This window comes from Gekko japonicus, unplaced genomic scaffold (genome assembly GCF_001447785.1).
Source record: "Gekko japonicus isolate JY-2015 unplaced genomic scaffold, Gekko_japonicus_V1.1 scaffold1, whole genome shotgun sequence".
Lineage (NCBI taxonomy): Eukaryota > Metazoa > Chordata > Lepidosauria > Squamata > Gekkonidae > Gekko > Gekko japonicus.
Window position 1 is genome coordinate 2,650,757 of NW_015164181.1, and position 20,040 is coordinate 2,670,796.

Here is a 20,040-nt window from a genome sequence, read left to right on the forward strand (position 1 = left end):
ATTTATCTACTTGCTTTTATTTTTACAGCTTTCGAACCGCTGGGTGGGCGGAAGCTAGGACTAGGGCCGGGAGCTCACCCCGGCTGCGGTGGGTCTCGAACAGCCATAGTGGCTGTTCGTTGATGTTACTGCAGGCGTTTTACCACCTGCACCACTGCTCCCTTATTCTTCACTTAATCTTCTTTTCTCAAAATCTGAGTTTTAACCAGTCATAAAACGCCCTCCAGGGTCTCAAATTCTTCTTCCATTTTTCCTTTTAATATGTTTGTCAACTTGTCTATTTCAGCGCATTCCATAATCTTTAATACCAACTCATGAAGCGTTGGTATCTTCAGTGTCCTCCATGTCATTGCAAATAGGATTCTAGCAGCTGTTATGACACGTAAAATAAAATATCTATGATTCTTATCTAACTCATCTGGTAGACCATTTAACAAAAATATTTATGACTTAAAAGGTATTGTGATATTCAAGATTGACTGTAGACAGGTATGCACTTCAATCCAGGATTTATGAACCTTTTTACATGTCCACCACATATGATAATACGACCCAATATGGTTATTGTATTTCTAGCACATATTACTCAAATTTTTATACATTTTAGCTAACCTATCTGGGGTTAGATGCCATCTATAAATCATTTTATATAGGTTTTCTTTGAATGCAACAGATTTAGTCAACTTAATATTTACTTTCCACATTGTTACGTCCGGCGCTTAACAATGAGTCGAAGAGTGATTTCAGCAAAACTCAGGTTTATTCAGCTCGATAATCAACTTCTCCAACACGGTACAACTCCTCATAGCCCGAACAGCTTCCCATTGCAGCTGCTCGGTATTTAAACATTCCGGGCTAATGTAGCCGCACCTACTATACATAATTCAACCTATCAGGTTGATCGCATAACAGACCAATCATAAGCTTTCCCGCTTACATACAGTTCAAATGTGATTGGCCACAAAGTCTTCGGCGCGAATCCCTGCCGAAGCCTGAAGCTTAACATAGCTTCTCAATGGGGATGATTTCACATTCATCCTAGTATATTCAGGGCAGCATCTGAATACACTACACACATGTTACTCCATTGTAACAGATCTATGTTATGACCCACATTTTGCATCCATCTCCACAGCTGTGGGGATAGGCGATTAATAAATGGAATGTAATAAATAAATAGATAAATAATCTCCTCCATCTTTATCTTCCTGTCTCTGGGACAACCTTTCAAACCGTCAACGGCCAGACACGGCTATTTGCCATGTGATCATATAAAACTCGTTTCACAGCCTGCTAACCTAGCAGACTTCACGACATCTTGCGGCAATGAGCTCCATACAAGAGTGTACTAATTTGCCCTGCTGGATCAGACAGAAGATCCATCTAATCTGGCATCCTGATTCCAACAGAGGACAGCCAGATATCTCTAGGTAGGCTGCAAAGAGGGCATCTTGCCTGCCCCTCACATTCAGAGGCATGCTGCTTCTATATGTGGAAGTCCTTATTCTTAATTATAGCTGATAACTTTATTCAGTCTTCCATCTAATCCAACCGTTTTGTTTCCCGAAGAGGCCAGCAAGGTACCAAGGGCAAAGAGATGCTGGCCTGATGTGGCTTTATTTATTTGGGCCCTGGCATCCAGAGCTCAGAGATATACTGTTTCTGCAAATGTAGGTTTATGTTGCTATCACAGTGAAGACCCACTTTTCTCGAATCCCCTTTTCAAAGGGTTGCCTATTCTGGGTTGGGAAACACCTGGAGATTTTTGGGGTGGGGCTTGGGGGGGAGGGCCCTCAGTGTGGTACAATGTCACAGAGTTCACTCTCCAAATCAGCCCTTTTCTCCAGGGGAACTGCTCCCTGTCATCTGGAGATCAGTTGTAAAAGCAGATCTCCAGGCCCCACCTGGAGATTGGCAACATTACTTGGTGGGCATAATTTCATGCGGTCCACCCACCACAGCAGCTATTTTCTCCAGGGGGAACTGATCTCTGCAGCCTAGAGACCAGTTATAATTACCTGGCGACTGGCACTCCTATAGACATCGCCACATCTTGTGGCAGAGAGTTCCTCAAGTTAATTACATGAATAAGAACACCTCTTTGTCGGGATTTCTGCCTGACACACCACTGTCAATGCAGTTCAGAAAAAACAGTAAGACAAACCTCTCCCATAAACAAAAAGCAGGACAACCCTACTTAAAAAAAGACGCAGAGCGCTTTTTCTGCCAGAGCCCAACCCAGCTGCGAGTGGCTTTTCGCCCTGCTGAAACCCATCCCGTTGATAAAAGAAAACAAACGCCCATCAAAAGGTCAGGGGTGTGTGAGGTGAAAGAATGCAGCTGAAGAGCCCACATCTGAGATCACATGAACTGATGCTAGCTTGGGAAAGCGGATGCAGAACTACTGATTATTGCAAATATCAACACTTGCAAATATTAACACAGAGCAGACTTTATGGTGTACAACAGATTCGAGGTGAAATCCCTCCCCAAATCCCTCCCTCCTAGGATTGCCAAGTGGGGGCGGGTGGGCGGGTAAACCCCTGCTTTGGAGGCCTGATTTCCACTGCCATGGAATCGGGCCCCGGGGGGAACTCCGCCCCCCGAAGCACAGCGTGGCTGCGTCACCAGAGGTGACACAACCATGTCGACCACGTTGCAGGTGTGGCCCCGATCGTCGGAGGGAAAACTCTATGGTTTTCCCTCCGATGATCGGGGCCATGCCCTCAACGTGGCCGTTGCACGTCACTTCTGGTGACGTGCTGGCGGCGCGCGCACGCTTTGCGTGCGTGCACGTGCACAAACAGAGACCTCCCGGAGCCCAGCAAGGCTCCCCTGCCGGTGAGTAAAACTCACTTGGCAACCCTACCCATAGGCACCACTCCCAAGTCTCCAGGAACTCCCCAGACAGGAGTTAGCAACCCTAGAACTTCATGCTGACACACAAGCTTGTTTGCCCCCCACATTTGTCTCCTGTGGGCAATATATTTTTTAAAATAAATTTTGCGGCAGCTGATATATAGGCCAGGAACTCTCCTTTTGGGTGAGGCGCCACCTCAGGCTAATGGCTGCTTCCCCATCAGAAAGGGTCCCCTAGTGATAGGGGTTGCCAGCTCTGGGTTCGGAAATTTATGGAGATTTTGGGGGTGGAGCCTGGGAAGGGCGGGGTTTGGGGAGGGGAGGGACCTCAGCACGGTCTAATGCCACAGAGTCTACCCTCCAAAGCAGCCACTTTCCCCAGAGAACTGATCTTGATCACCCGGAGACCCACTGTAATAGCAGGAGATCTCCAGGTGCCACCTAGATGTTTATTTATTTATTTATTTATTTTATTTACATTAGACTTGATATCCCGCTCTTGTCCCATGGCTAGGGTCTCAGAGCGGCTTACAGGGTTTCTGGTGCTAATCACCTGTGTTCCTAGCTAGGGCCACAATGTATGAAGGGGGGGTGGGACAACCTACCGGCACCCCCTCTGTGGTGGCTATTGCTGTTTCTCCGTTGGCTTGGCATGGCCGGGTCTCCTGGTCCAGCGCGTTGTTCTTTCTCTGGCGTTCTCTGGCGTCTCCGGCGTTCAGTGGTGGCGATCTCATCCTTAGGCGCGCAGCTCCGCCTACTTTCCGGCCCGGCCACGTCCTTTCCGGCTCCGCTGAGCCGGAATTCGGCATCTGCGCACGCCCCTTTCTTCTCTCTTCACGGCAGCCCTCGATGTGCTCCTTCTCCGCCGCCAGGGATCGCTTAAGCGCGCACCTTGCCTTGCTCGCCGCCGCCTTGCTCGCCACACCACCAATGCCGTCCAAGCCAGGATTGCCGCCGCCGCCATCGTTGCTGCCACTGCCGCTGTCTCCGTTATCTCCGCCATCTTCAGCCGACCACACAGGGTGCCCCCACCCCTCTAAGGGTGGGTACCCATTTACCTACTTGCAATTAGGTTGCTTTCGAGACCGCTGGGTAGGCGGGAGCTGGGACGAAGGTCGAGAACTCACCTCGACCGCGGTGGTACTCGAACAGCCATAGTGGCTGCTCGGGTGATGTTACAGTGCAGGCGTTTAACTGCCTGCGCCACCGCGACGCTACCTAGACGCTACCTAGAAAGAGAGAAATGGCAGCACTTTCTCAGCAGATGCTCACTGGCCATGAATGCTGAGGTTCACACTCTCCTATTACTGATGAACATCCTCCTTGCCACACCTTTCCTTCCTTTCAGGCATGGGGCGCAAAGCAAACTCTACTGCCTGAGAGGCTTATGGCCTACCCTATCCCCTCTCTTCGCCCTCGCCTTGGAATGCATTGCAGGTTAATGTGTGTGGTACAGGCGGAGCCCTTTTCGCACTGGCTGCCACATAGTGTCACACCTCAGTGGAAGGGAGGTATTTTCAGTGCTGGCCTTCCCACCTAGTTCCTCTTGGCCTGGATACTGTGAGGAAGCTTCTGTACTGAGCTCCATAAAAGGGAAAGGCGAGGAGGGCGAGTTCTCTCATTACTGCGGTGGGGGGGAAAAAAGGAAAAGAGAGCATCGATCCTTTGTCACCTTTTGAAAATAGATCTGCATGAATTCTCTCCTGCACAGCAAGAGGGAAAACACAGGGGCTGAAAAAACTGTCTTAAAGAGTGAAGTCAGAGAATGAGAAGTTGTGGCAGCCCATAAGGGATGCTGCAGAAGTCTCTAGGGCAGGGGTGTCAAACATAAGGCCCGGGGGCCGGATCAGGCCCATCCAGGGCTTTTATGCGGCCCGCAAGCATCTAGTGTAAGAGAGGGACCAGGAGACTGCTCAGGGGAGAGTGGGCAGAGCCACCCTGATCATGGCTTCAGCATGGCAGAACAACTTTCTCTGCAGCAGTCAGGCAGCGTGGGAGCATCTGCCCAGTGCTGCACTGCTGGCTGTCCAGTCCGCCCATGTGGGTTTTCCTTTGCACCTCCCTCCCAATGCATGAGGACTTGCAGTGAGGATACATCAGCTCGGAGCTTACCAGCTGCTGTCCTTACAGTTTATATTTCCTGTACCTGCCATTTTGTTTTATGACACGCATGGTTTGGCCCAACAAAGTGACATTTATGCCAGATCCGGCCCTTGTAACAAATGAGTTCAACACCTCTGCTCTAGGGTGACCCAAACATGGTGGTGGGGGGGGTGCTTACTGGATTGAAAACAGAGTTTCATGCATCCTCGAGAAATCAGAAGGCGCCTGAGATTAGGAAGGGCGGCCGTGAAGGATCTAGAAAAGATTCTTAAGTGTATCAAGATAATTCATGCCAAAGTATCCCCCATTACTATGCACGGATGTGACAGTTGGACAGTGAAGAAAGCAGACAGGAAGAAAGTTGATTCATTTGAAAAGTGGTGTTGGAGGAAAGTTTTATGGACTCCACTGTGGACTCCCAAGAAGACAAATCAATGGGTTCTAGATCCAATCAAGCCTGAACTCTCCTTAGAAACTAAAAGGACTCAACAGAGGCTATCATACTTTGGTCACATTCTGAGAAGACGAGTCAATGGGAAAGACAGCAACGCTGGGGGAAGTTGAAGGCAGCCGGAAAAGAGGAAGACCCGACATGAGATTGATTGACTCCATCAAGGAAGCCACGAAACTAAAAAACGATAGAAGGACGAGGCTTCCGGTTTTCTCTGCAACAAATATAAGCATGGTTACAATTTCCCCCTCTTACTCTATGTTTACAAAAAAAAGCTCTCTTTTTTCTATTGATTCGAAATTTCTTATTAATCAGATCCACAAATCATCAAGTCATTATTGTCTGTTTCATGCAAGAAGTCTACAAGGGGTTTCCAATAAATGAACTTGTCTTTTCTCTGATCAATGAAGCGAGTTTAGCCATTGCTGCAAGTTCTAACACCTTCACCAACCTTTCCTCTATTGTAGGCAATACTGGACTCTCCCACCTTTACACATATAGTCATCTCGCTGCCGTCGTGATATATAAAAACAAAGTTCCATGACTTCTTTCTAGCTGAGTTTCCATCAGTCCCAAAAGGAAAGAGTCTGAATTAATAAATGAATTGTATATATATAAAAAATTGGCTTTCTTGTGTGTCCACCACATATGGTGAAATGTTCCTTCATGCTGTTCACATTTCCAACAAGGACTCAAAGCACCTTTATACATTTTGCCAAGTTGACAGGATGTTTTGGAGGTCACTCATTCATAGGGTCACTATCGGTCAGAAGTGACTCGATGGCTCTTAACACACACACACACACACACACACACACACACACACACACACAAACACTCACCCCCGTTCCTCATGGTAGGTTGCAAGGATGCAATATGGCATCTTGCTTTTTGCACACCCCTCCCAGGAAGTGATGGCATTATTAAAATCCACCACCATCAACATGATGACAGGTAACTGCTCCAGGCAACGTAGGACCTAAATGAAAAGAGTGCCTGGTAAGTAACGGGGAACCCTACACCCCGCATGCAGAACCTGACTAATGGAGGGGTGATGAAGGCCCATGGAAGATCAAGACAGACCAAACTAGACATAATCCATATGTGTGTTCAGTGTATATGAAACAAAAATGAACACACAGGCTCACTGGAAATTAAACAGATGACTCTCAAAGAAGTTATACAAAAGTTCCTGGAGATTTTCTTTGTGGCCAATTCAGGGGGGAGCAAACAGAATTAAAAATGAAGCCTCAGATATTTGAAATTCCAGTGTTTACCTGTGGTTGACAGGGCTCTTTTTGTAGCAGGTACTCATTTGCATATTAAGCGACACACCCCTAATTTAGACAATCCTCCGAGAGCTTACAGTAGCTCCTGTAAGAAGAGCTCTGAAAGCTCTTGGAGGATTGGCGACATTAGGGGTGTGTGGCCTAAGGAGCTCTTGCTACAAAAAAAGCCCTGAAGTCAGAGGCCCTGATAGATATACAAATAAAGGTTGTTGGCTCTGGGTTGGGAAATACCTGGAGATTCTGGGGGTGGACCATGGGGAGGGCAGGGTTTGGGGAGGGGAGGGGAGGGACCTCAGCAGAGTACGATGCCATAGAGTCCACCCTTCAAAGCAGCCATTTTCTTGATGGGAACTGATCTTTGTCGGCTGGACAACAACTGTAATACCGGGAGATCTCCAGTCCCCACCTGGAGATTGGCAACCCTATGTACAAAAGGTCTCCTGATGGATTACGATCATACTTACGAACACAAGAACTGATTTAATATACAGATTCAAACAGTTCTACATTTGAAAGAGCAGCGGCATGATAAAGGAGAGATCACATTCGGAGGAGGGGGCACAGAAACCAAGCATGAAAGCAACAAGGAATCTTGTGGCACCTCCACAGATGGCGGTAGAAGCTTTTTGTGAGCCAGGAGAACCCGCTTTCATCAGACGCATGAAGCATTATGCACACCACTGGCAGACACGTATGCATACACAAGAAACAGAAAGCCTGGGAGGGGATAGAGGTAATTCTAATATATTCTAAATATAATGGTAACAAACAATCAACGGTAACAGACAATCAAACAATCCCAGGGACGGGCGCTATGCATTTGAATGCAACAAGCGATTATTTCCACAGCATCTGCTTGGCATGCAGAAGATCCCAGGTTCAATCCCCGGCATCTCCAGTTAAAAAAGGATGAGGTCATAGGTGATAAGAACATAAGAGAAGCCATGCTGGATCAAGCTAATGGCCCATCCAGTCCAACATTCTGTGTCACACGGTGGCCAAAACTGAGATGTCATCAGGAGGTCCACCAGCGGGGCCAGGTCCCACCTGGGGATTGGAGGTGATGTGAAAGACTTCTGCCCGCTGGACAGCTGCTGCCAGCCTGCACAGACAATACTGACCTTAATGGATTGTTGGTCTGATTCAGTAAAAAGCCGTTTAATGTGTTCATGCGTGCCCGTAAAGTTCGAGAGTGGGACAACAACTTTCTGAAGTGAGCAGACCTTTCCCAGTCTCTATTGAGCTCGAGTGTAAACGCATGCATATGGATACAATGGCCAACCACCGCTTCTTCCCTTCCTTATTCCGCACGTCTGCTTCTCCACTTAATACACATTGCTGAGTTCCAGTACCTGATCTACAAACACCCCATCTGTTGTGAAATTAAATGTCATAAAGGTCTCCTTTACACATATTGGGACTGTTGTTACCACCAGTTTATTAACTTGGCATGTGGAGGCCGGGATGTTGCAGAGTAGAATGGTATGTGGAGCAGGTGGGGAGGCAGAGGAAAAGGTGTGACAGGTCCCAATTTATATCTCTGAAACAGCGGAAAGGGCAGAACCAGAGCATGGATTCCGAAGGGAAGACGGTAGCAGCGTTTGCCTAAATTGGACTGGGAAAGAAATTGGGCAGAGTGGGGTATTGGCAGGAAAGCTGGGGAGATAACGGCTTTCTGAAACCTCCTGAAACAGTCAGACAGACAAGGCCCAAAGCTATTTATTTTTGTCCCAAACCTGTAGGGTTGCCAGTTCCAGGTCAGGAAATACCTGGAGATTCTAGGGGTGGAGCCTGAGGAGGGCGGGGTTTGGGGTTATAATGCCACAGACCCACTTTCCAAAGCAGCCATTTTCTCCAGGTGACCTGGTCTCTTGTCACCTGGAGATAATTTATAATAGTGGGAGATCTCCAGCCACCTCCTGGAGGTTAGCGACCCGACAAACCTGGCTAACCAAGATGAACCAATGAGCTTGCAAGGTGGGTGGGACTGTGCTGTCTGGGTGGCCCTTCATGCGGTGGGTGGAGCTGAACCAGAGTTTCGAGGGGCAATGCAGCTGGTTTTAGTCTTTCCTCTAAAGCCCTGAGTAGCTCCCTGGTATTTTCTGGACATACAGACTTTATTTTTTTCAGTTATAATCAGGAAAAAGGTATAAGACAGGGCCGGACAGAAACACAGCAGGAGTAGGTGGGCGGGCCTGGCTGTGGCTGCCAAGAGGAACAACTGGGAAAGTCAAAAGGGGGAGATAAAACAGTCTGTGCAGGTAAGGCTCTAAGAAGAGGTACTGATGAGTTGAGGACCAGGTGTGTCCACTGGGGGTGGAGGTGGCACAGGTGGGGTAGCGGGGATGTGGTGGGTGTCATAGTGACCCGACTGGAAGCGATCCTGATGCTGCTGCTCGACATTCTCTGGGGGGCCATTCCTCCAAAGCTTGAAGCTGTCGAAACAGAGAAGTGATGTTAGCGTCCAGAAGAGGCACAACAGCCCCAACCTGGATGGCCCAGGCAAGCCTGATCTCGTCAGATCTCTGAAGCTAAGCAGCAGCAGAAGAAGAGCTTGGATTTATACCCCGCCCTTCACTACCCAAAGGAGTCTCAGAGCGGCTTGCAAACTCCTTTCCCTTCCCCTCCCCACAACAGACACCCTGCGAGGTAGGTGGGGCTGAGAGAGCTCTGACAAGAACAGCTCTTTTTCAAGAACAGCTCTTGTCAGAACTATGGCTTGCCTAAGGTCATCCAGCAGGTGCAAGTGGAGGAGTGGGGAATCAAACCCGGTTCTCCCAGATTAGAGTCCGCTCACTTAACCACTACACCAAACTGGCTCTCTTAAGGAAAAAGTTCCGTCTAGTTCTTCCCCACTATGTATAATTCAGTAAACATCTATTGTGTCTTCCCTGCCCTTCCTTCTCTAAACTTAAAAGCCCTTTTCATAAGGAACCTGCTTTGGACCTTTGATTATTTTTTATCACCTCTTCCGACCCATTCTTTCTATTGCTGATAACCTTTTCAGATGGGCCAACCACAGCTGTGGAGGAGTGGGGAATCAAACCCAGTTCTCTCAGATTAGAGTCCGCGCACTTAACCACTGCACGAAACTGGCAGGGTTGAGTCTGGCAAGTACTTGGATGGGAGACCTCCTTGGAATACCAGCAGCCGGGAGTTGGGGGCAGGCTTTATTCGGCCACCTCTCTGAATATCCTCCAAGCCCCCAGTAGGGGTCAGTCACCAGAGGTCGCCACGACTTCCAGGTGTCCACACATGTGCGCGTACACACACATATGAAAAATACAAAAAAAACCCAAAAACACACAACAAGAAGAGCCACAACTGACGATTGGGAGAACAACTTCGTGCTGCTTTCACCCAGATGTGTGCAGGCAGGGGCATGGGGACTGTGCAGCTTAAACGCTCCTTCTGAGACTCTAGGATTCTCGCTCGAGCCCCTTACCATTCATAGCAGACAGTGCAAAGAAAGCCAAGGGTGACGACCCCGCAGAGGGTGGAAAGGATGACGGTGATGACAATCATGTCTCCGCTGCGACGTCCGGGCCACGTGTCCAGAGTTTGCCGAGCCTGAGCTAGAGTGGATGACAAAAAGGAAGGGGAGGCATGTCTTGGTTCCAGCTGTCTGCCCATAATCTTCTTCTCGAGCAGCCTGGATTACAAACAACCCCCCAGAGCCTAGCTAAAGAGTGATCACAGGTTAGCTGTTGTGCAAGCTTGTGCAACTGGTGACCGACCCAGCCAAAGGCAGTCCCATCAACTATGTACAGTGGCCTGTAAGGGGCCTGGAGTTTCCACACGACTGCCAGGCACCAGACAGTCTATGGAATGATCAGCAGGTGGGAAGCAGCTGTTGGCTTGGTAGAGCACCAGTTGTACAGATCCACTGCTATCAGCCTTCCCGTGTCCTCTTTCTAACACTGAGATCTGCTGGGGGATCCCTACCCTGCATCTCTTCCCTTACCCTAGACCCACGTGTTCCCTCTAAGCTGAGTAAGTGTGAGCTAGCTCACAGTTTTTTAGCCTCCAGTTTACACATTTTTGTCTTCGCTCAGGAAGGAGGGCTCCAGAGCAATCTAATTTAGTGCCGTAGCCAAATTGCTTGCTCACAACTTTAATGCCAGTAGCTCACAAAGTAGAATTTTTGCTCACAAGACTCCCCAGCTTAAGGGGAGCATTGCCCTAGAGCCATGTGTTCAGTGGCTGACGCAGGTCAAGGACCCTCAGTTAGTGTTTCTCCAAAGCATCTATTCAGGAGGTTGATTATACGAAGACGTCCTATACAGAGTCAGACCCTTGAGCTCATCTGTCCCTGCGTGCTCTAATCTCGACTGGCAGGCCTAGGAAGGTGTTTCTCAGCATTTGCTGAGATCTTTTAATGGGAGAGGGCAGGGACCTTCTGTGTGTGCAAAGCGTGGCCTCCATCCACAGGACTCTACCCTCCCAATAAGAAAGACCATTGGTCCGTCTAAGCCAGTGTTATGCAATCTGAGCAGCAATGGCTCTTCAGGGTTTCAGGCAGAGAAAAGATTTCCCCAGCACTGATAACCTGAAACTCTTTAACTGGAGACTGAACCTGGGACCCTTCTTTGGCCATCAAGCCTTATGGGTCCCATTACTGCACTCTGCGGCTGTCAATAGCACCCCATGGCTTCACGATAGGCTGCCACTGAGAGGCCAATCTTATTTATTTATTATTACAAAACACATTCTATGCCACCTTTCCACCTCATCATGGGCCCCAAGGCAGTGAACATAAAAAAAAAAACATTTAAAAATTTGAACAATTAAAAATACATTTAAAATCAAGGCTATTTTTGGGCAGGAACGCACAGGAACGGAGTTCCAGCTGGCTCCTGAGTTGGCCACACCCAACAGGCACTCATTAGCATAATAGGCCACACCCAATAGCAGAAACTCATTAGGACTGGCTAGAGTAGGCGTGTGTGGCCTAACATGCAAAGGAGTCCCTGCTACAAAAAAAGGCCCTGGGTTTTGACAACAAACAAGGTAAACAATAACAAGCAAAAGGTGGGTGTGGCTGGATGACCACACTTCTGGAAACAGGGGGCTGCGACCTAATATGCTAATGAGCTGTGGTGTCAGGGTGTGGCCTAGTATGCTAATGAGTTCCTGCTGGGCCTTTTCTACAAAAAAAGCCCAGTTTAAAATTATGCACTAATTCAATAAAAATACAAACACCACCAGAACGAAAAGGGACGGCCAGTAACTGTTGTTGGGGGTATGGCAAACAAACAAACAAAAACCATCTTTATTTGGAGATGACCGCCCTGACGTTGATGCTTACAAGCCCACCTGTCTAGCAGATTACTCCAGGGCTATGCTCCCTCTAAGCTGTGGAGTCTTGTGAGCAAAAATTCTACTTTGTGCTCTACTGGTATTAAAGTTGTGAGCGAGCAGTTTGGCTGCTGCATAAATTAATTTGCTCTGGAGCCATCCTTCCTGAGGTAAGACAAAAATGTGTGAGCCGGAGGCTAAAAAACTGTGAGCTAGCTCGCACTAACTCAGCTTAGAGGAAATACTGCTCCAGTGGTATCTTCATTCCGCCTCACCCACCCTGTTCTGGAAGCCTGTGTTTTGGTCTGCTGTACCTTTGTTCAGTGTGATCGGACCAGACCATCTTGTCTCTGCCTTGGAGCCGTTAGAGTCCATGACAAGGAATTTCACTCTGAAAATGAAATAGAATGGAATTTTTTTTTTTTTTTTTTTTAAAAGCGATTCCTTGCTAGACTGCATCGTTATCACCGGTCCTAACATACTCTGACAAATTTCCAGGAAGCTGAATGAACCCCAGATGTTTGGCAAACCGTGTTGAGTTTAAAACACACACACATGTACACACACATGTACACACACACACACTGTCAAGAAGTCCCAGGCTGAACCCCGTCAGTCCCCAGGGCAGTTGCACACAATTTTATTTAAAAGTTTTATATAGTTTATTTAATTTCTAGAAAAAATAAAGGTTTGAACTGCCGGCAACACATCATCTCAGAATCATACAGCGGGAAAGCAAGAGAACTAGCTTAACTTTCTAACACTTTCCAAGGCTTGTGTTAGATGGCACAAACCTTAAATCCAAGAATCAAACACCTTAGCTCAGGCGTTCTCTACATTGTTAGCAATTCAAGTGTGACATAGTTCAGGCCTTTCGTCCATCAGAATTCAAGCTAGCTTTCTTATCCAGAGTCTTTGCTCAATTATATTTTTTGGTCAAGCAACATCAGGCAATGATGACACCCAATAAGCACACAGTCTTGCTGGAATCCTCTAGAAAGTTACTTCACCACTCCTGACCTCCCCCCCCATACGGTGCCTGCAGGTTCTCCTGAGAAGCTTATTACCATGTTTCCGACTTTGGCCTTGAAGATGATAAGGACTGTGTAGGCCAAGAGATCAATTAGTAATACCTGCAGAGTGAATGAGCCCATTACCATTCAAATTAACCCTTGAGGGGGAAAGTTTGGAGTGCTTTACCTCCAGGGGTCATTTCCTGCAGGAGCGTACAGGAGCAGCGCTCCGGCAGTAAAGAGCCCAGGGGGCGGGCACATGCAACAAACCCCACCCCCTGCTCCCAGCAGCCCTCAGTCAGAGCAAGAAGCAGCCAGGTAAGTTGCAGAACCCCCTCCGCCCCCCCGGTCCAAAACAGTCCAGTGGTACCTTTAAGACCAAGATTTATTCAGGTACAAGCTCTCCCTCCTCTGCGAGGACAGAATTGCACGTTTCCCCCCTCCCCCCGATAGCTAGGGATCCAAAACAGTCCAGTGGAGCCTGGGTGTTGCCTTCTGACACACTTCCGGTGATGTCAGGGGGTGTGGCATATGCAAATAAGTTATGCTAATGAGTTATGCTGATGAGCTCCTGCACCTCTTTTTCTACGAAATGACCTCTGTTTACCTCACAAACACACACACAAACACAAACACACACAGGAGTCTAATCAGTACACTGAATCAATACAGGAAGAGGCTAGCAAGATGGGGCATTTGCTTGGCTACAAAGGGCCCACTGCCCCCAACAGGGCCGCTGTTCTCAGCTTTCTTTGGAGCACCACAGAGGATCAGTGATAAGGCAAAAGAGCTCTCAACTCTTATGGAGGGTCCCCAAATCCTAGATCTGGCGCTGAATGCACAAGTAGTCAGGCAGTCAAGTTTGCTAGCTGAAAATCGTTATTCATCATCAAATCATGGCCATTCTCACACACACATAAAAACACGGTGTTAAGATGTTGTGGCACGAACAAATTGCAGCAGCAGTCTACAAATCACCATCCGTGCGGGCAAAGAAGGTACTGCCCAAAGAATGAAACGGGGATTCCCATCTCATGAAACAGGTTCCTGGTTAAATGTAGATATGTCTTCTTTAAAGTACCAAAAAGGGATCACTCTGTATGTCATGCATTGGTCATACTCCGATAATATTTTCTGTATCATGCAGGTTCACGTGATTGTTTAGAACAGAATAGAAATCTGACTCTTGGCTGCCGGAACTGGTGAGGCTGTTAATCTTTGCTCTCATTCCAGTCCGTTGCACCGACTGCAAAGTGGAAAATCCGGCCCAACAGATCAGGGATAGCTCTGGATGTCAGAAACTGTTTTTGCCCCAGGCTTCAAAATAGTTAGGATTGGCGTGGCTGTTTAACTTCTGAGACAGATTCAGGGCATGGGGCTAGGAGAACAAACTTCTGTGCTTAACCGGGGGGGGGGGGATTCAGGGCAAAGTTTAGAACGGACAAAGAAGCCCCTGCCCTGTTTAAACTTCCAGCTTTGTCTTTAGGTCTAGCTTGAGTGTAGCAAAAGCTACTGATAACCAACCAACATACAAGAACCTTCTCTCAAACTAATGTGTCTCTGTTGCTATTGAGTGGTCACCAGCAGCTTCCTGTAAGCAGTGTACGACTTAGCGATGACCCTAACCACTGGGACCCAAGGTGGATAATAAAGGGGGGGGGGGAGGAATAGAATAAATAAAAACATTCAAACACCATAACCTAGGGTTGCCAGGTACCTTCAGCCACCAGTGGGGGATGCGGAGTAGGGTTGCCAGATCCAGGTTGGGAAACTCCTGGCACTTTGGGGATGGGAATGGTCCAATGGACTATCAGATAGAAGCTACAAGGTTTCAAGAGAGAGTTTCAAGAGAGCGGTTATCCACGTGAGATCATAGACTACGCACGTTTTAGGAGAGACTGAAATGAGCTGTTTAAAGAGACCATTACAAAATCTAGGGTAGGCATACATTGAGCCATACATTTTACCCCTTTGGCTTATTCGATTAAAAGAGCGATTATGAAGAATTGGCACATTGTTGGGGACATCCCGGGATGCAGGGAAAAGCCACAGATTGGTTTCCATAAAACAACTAGTATTAGAGACACATTGGTTCGGGCAGATCTGAAACCAGTAATTCAATCAATTTGGGGATGGAGCCTGGAGAGGGCAGGGACCTCAGTGGGGTACAATGTCCTAGAGTCCAGCCTCCAAAGCCCCCATTTTCTCCAGGGAAGCTGATCTCAGTAGTCTGGAGATGACCTGTAATTCTGGGGGATCCCTAGGTCCCACCTGGAGGCTGGCATCCTTACACCACTCAGCAAAACACTGCTAATTTACTAGATCACTGTTCAAAAAGGTAGATCAGTCCTTAAGACTTCTCCAACGTTAAGGTGTTCCAATAGGTCTCTTCAAAGCCATCTCAGACTCAGAGTCAAGGGGCTCTTAATTTCACCCAGAAGACAAGGGCAACAGCACACCGTATCCATGTGGGGGCAGAACATCCAACGACCGTTGCCGTGCTAGTCGCTGCAGGGCCTCTTAACCTCATATGGTTCTTTTTTCTGTACCTTTTCCAGCTCTACAATATCTGTTTTGTAGAGATGGGGTGACCAGAACTGCACACACTCAGCGGGTGATTTCCCACAAGCACTGCTCCCCGCTCACTCTTCTCTTTGGCCCGATGGTACGTGTCAATTTCACACAAGCTGCTGCGCGACCGCATTTTGCCCCCTAGCTTCGTGCGATTTCCCCCGCGTCTACTCAATCCTGTTTTTTGAGGATTGAGTAGACGCGGGGAAAATAAGCACAAAGCTGCGGGGCAAAATGCGGCCGTGCAGCAGCTTGTGTGAAATTGACACGTACCATCGGGGCAAAAGGGAGGAGTGAGCGCGGAGCAGTGCTTGTGGGAAATCACCCAGCCTTTTATGCATATTTGGTTCCAGGTATGGCTGGCCGGCCCTTAAAACAGAGATGGATTGACCCTTTACCCAACCAGGGGTCCTTTACCATGGAGGCTGTTGGCAGCCGGGAGCAAGTCGTATACCAGCCTTTCAAATTAAGCCTGCGGTGGAGAAAGTAGACAGAGAGGACTTTTTCTCCTAATCCCTTAGAGGCACCCAGTGAAGTTGGTGGGCAAGAGGCTCAGGACAAACAGAAGAAAGTAGTTCTTTACTCAACAAGTAATCAAACCAATGGCCCAGGTTAGCCCGATCTCATCAGATCTCAGAAGCTAAGCAGAGTTGGACACAGTTAGTACTTGGAGAGGAGACCACCAGGGTTGCTCCTCAGAGTCAGGCCACGGCAAACCACCTTGAACTTCTCTTGCTTTGAAAACCTTACAGGGTTGCCGTAAGTCCGCTCCAACTTGACAGCACTGTCCACTACCATTCACTGCCAGGGGACCAGAGGTCATTTCGGGGGGGAATGCGGGGGAACACAGTTCCCCCGGGTGAGGTGCAGGGGGGCGGGGCACATGACGAAGCCCCCCCCTGCTTCCGGCCGCCCCGCTTCCGGCCCTCATTCAGCCAGGAGGAGGCAGGAGAAGAGGGAGGGTAAGTTGCTTCCTCCCTGCCTCTCCCCACCCCTGCCTGCCTGGGGCCAGGGAGGGCCTTGGCGGGGCTTCCTCGCACTCCCGCCGGCCTTGCAGGTCCACCGCCGGGCCCCTTATGTCAGGGGGTGTGGCATATGCTAATGAGTTATGCTAATGAGTTCCCCCAGCTCTTTTTCTACGAAATGACCCCTGCAGGGGACACTGTGATGGCTGCAAGCATCGATGGCTTTAAAAGGCAATTAGCCAGATGCCTACAGGAGAGGTCCATCACTGGCCACTAGTCAAACTGGGTAAAGGGAAGCTCGATGTCCAGAATACCAGAGTGAGGAGGCAATACCAGCAGGAGGTCTTGGTGACTCCTAGACCCCAAGAGCCGGCCTTCCAGGACAACTGCCTGGCTGCTGTGTGAAACAAGATGTTGGATAGATGGGCCACTGGTCTGTTCCAGATGAGTTCTTATAGGGTTGCCAGCTCAGGATTGAGAAATACCTGGAGATTTGGGAGATGGAGCTGAGGAGGGTGGGGTTTGGGGAGAGGGAGGGGCATAAATGGGGTATGATACCACACAGACCATTTCTGCAGGAGTGAAATTCCCCACACTGACATTTTAAAAACTGCGCGTGGTGTGAAATTTTCTGCAGTAGATTTTTCCTCACCAGGCGCAAACTCGAAGTTTTCTGCTTCTTACCCCGCGTTTTCAGAACTCGCTAAAACTGGGGGTTCATGAAATGCAGGGTAAGAAGGAGAACACTTCGGGTTTACATCTAGTGAGGAAAAATCTACTACGCAAGATTTCACATAACGTACAGTCCTAAAAATGTCAATGCAGGGAATTTCACTACTGCGGAAATCGTCATAGAATCCACCTTCCAAAGTTGCCATTTCCCCCAGGTGAACTGATACCTATCACCGGGAGATCAGTTGTAATAGCAGGAGATCTCCAGCCATTACCTGGAGGTTGGCAACCCTCTGTTCTTAGCAGAGCCAAGCCCCAGGTAGGCTGGCAAGGCTTCAGGAGCACGTGGCTCAGACCTGGCCAATGGCAACAACAATGATGGACAGAGGCTTCTTGTCTCTTTGCCACTGGCTGAGCCTGAACTGCTGGGCTGTAAAGCTCAGAACTGGGTTGTTCTAAGGTCCCTGATCACACCTGATTAAAAACAAGGTGAAATTCTGGCTCTACCTGAGTAAAGTAATCTGTTATTTCCTCTGCCCAAGCTCACCTGTAAGGCCCTGGTGAGGGCAGGGGTCCGTTGCAGCGAGTCAGGCTGTTGTCATTCTTGCAAGTTGATTCGTTGCCAACCCGGAGCACAAGCCCTGATTTTTCTTTGTTGCATGGGTACTGGGAGATGGTTGACTTCATTGTCATGTACGCATGTGTGCTGTGTAGATTTTCGAACGGTGGGATTTCCTGCAGATTTGTCGGGTTTTTGAAGCCGCTGGTGGCTGCAGAAGCAAGGAGACAAAGAAGACAACTGGGGTGGTGATAATGAAAGCCCGATGACGTTGGTGGCTGATCACTTAATTAATTAATTATCACATGGCATTGTGTGTAGAAGAGCCAGGAGAGCCTAAGATTGTCCTGCAACCACAAGTTCTAGCTCTTTTTTAGTGTTATGCGCCACTAGGTGATGAGCTAGACTTGTTTTTTTAAAGGCAAGAGACTTTTCAGATGTGGTTTGCCATTGCCTGCCTCTGCGTCATGACCCTGGTATTCCTTGTAGGTTGCCCTTCCAAATACTAGCCAAGGCCAACCCTACTTAGTTTCAGAGATCTGACGGGATCGGGCTAGGCTGGGCTATCGAGGTCAGGGTGGCTGATCTCTGTAGGCTAGGAATGGGTAACTGCTGAACCATGGATTGTACTGGGACCCTGGCCCTGTATTAGCTCTGCTGGATTTTGCTCAAGGCCTGCTACTCAAGATTGCCTATAGCTTCACTTGCAAGGAAAGCAAAGCAAATGGTTTAATCTAGCAAGACGCTGTCACACACAATAAATAAGGCACTTTCAATGAATTTTAGCAATTATTTGCAAGTGGATTTTGCTGTTTCAAACTGTGAAATCCAGTTGCAAAGTTTTTTTTTTTAAAAAAAACTCTTTTATTAATCGGATATATCAATACATTCAAAAATACATTTCTTCTTTTCCACGTATATCCTTTTCTACTTTCTCCTATCCCCGCTACTCAGCCTCCCACAGTGCTCCCACCCCCTTAAACAAATCAAATCTTAATTCACCATCTTTTACACCCCCTCCTGTTAAATTCTTAACAGGTAACATTATAACATTATACCATTTTTTCAATCTGTTACATACTGTTCTTAGTAATTGTCGAAGCAAAGTAAATTATTTTTTACATCCCAGTTATTTTCAATATATTCTTTAAAGTCAATCCATTCTTCCATAAATTTTTGATCCTCTTTGTTGTTAAGTTTCCTTGTCAGTTTATCCATTTCTGCCATAAAGAGCATTTTCTTTATCCAGTCCCAAATTTCTGGTACTCTATCTTGCTTCCAGGCTTGCGCATATGTCATTCTGGCAGTAGTAATCAAATACCACAACAATGTTCTTTTAGTCACATTTACCTCTTCCATCTTAAGGCCTAAAAGTAATATTTTGGGTTCTTTTTTAAAAGTTGATTTCAAAATCTTTTGCATTTCACTATGGACTTCTGTCCAAAAGTTTGCAGCTTTATCACAAGTCCACCACATATGATCGAAAGAACCCTCAGGTAACACCATTAGAATAAACCAGGGGTCATTTCATAGAAAAAGAGCTAGGGGAACTCATTAGCATAACTCATTAGCATATGCCACACCCCCTGACATCAGGGGCCCGGCGGTGGACCTGCAAGGCCAGCGGGAGTGCGAGGAAGCCCCGCCAAGGCCCTCCCTGGCCCCAGGTAGGCAGGGGTGGGGAGAGGTGGGGAGGAAGCAACTTACGCTCCCTCTTCTCCTGCCTCCTCCTGGCTGAATGAGGGCCGGAAGCGGGGCGGCTGGAAGCAGGGGGCGGGGCTTTGTCATGTGCCCCGCCACCCTGCACCTCACTCGGGGGAACTGCGTTCCCCCGCATTCCCCCCCGAAATGACCTCTGGAATAAACACAATTAGGGTTACCAGCCTCCAGGTGGGGCCTAGAAATCTCTCGCTTTTACAGCTGATCTCCAGCTGACAGAGATCCGCTCCCCTGGAGAAAATGGCTGCTTTGAAGGGGGGGGACCTCTATGGCATTGTACCATGCTGAGGCCCCTCCCCTCCCCAAACCCCGCCCTTTCCTGGCTCCACCCCCAAAGTCTCCAGGTATTTTCCAACCCAGACCTGGCAACCCTAAATACAATTTCAGTTTAAAACATTAAACATTAAAATACGATAAAAATTATAACAATTAAAGCAATGGGTACCGCTTGGAACAGCGTCAGTTGGTTATAAAGTTCTGGCCCGATGGTACAACGAGTTAAAGGCCAGTTGTCGGTGGTCAGTAGACAGGTAACAGACGG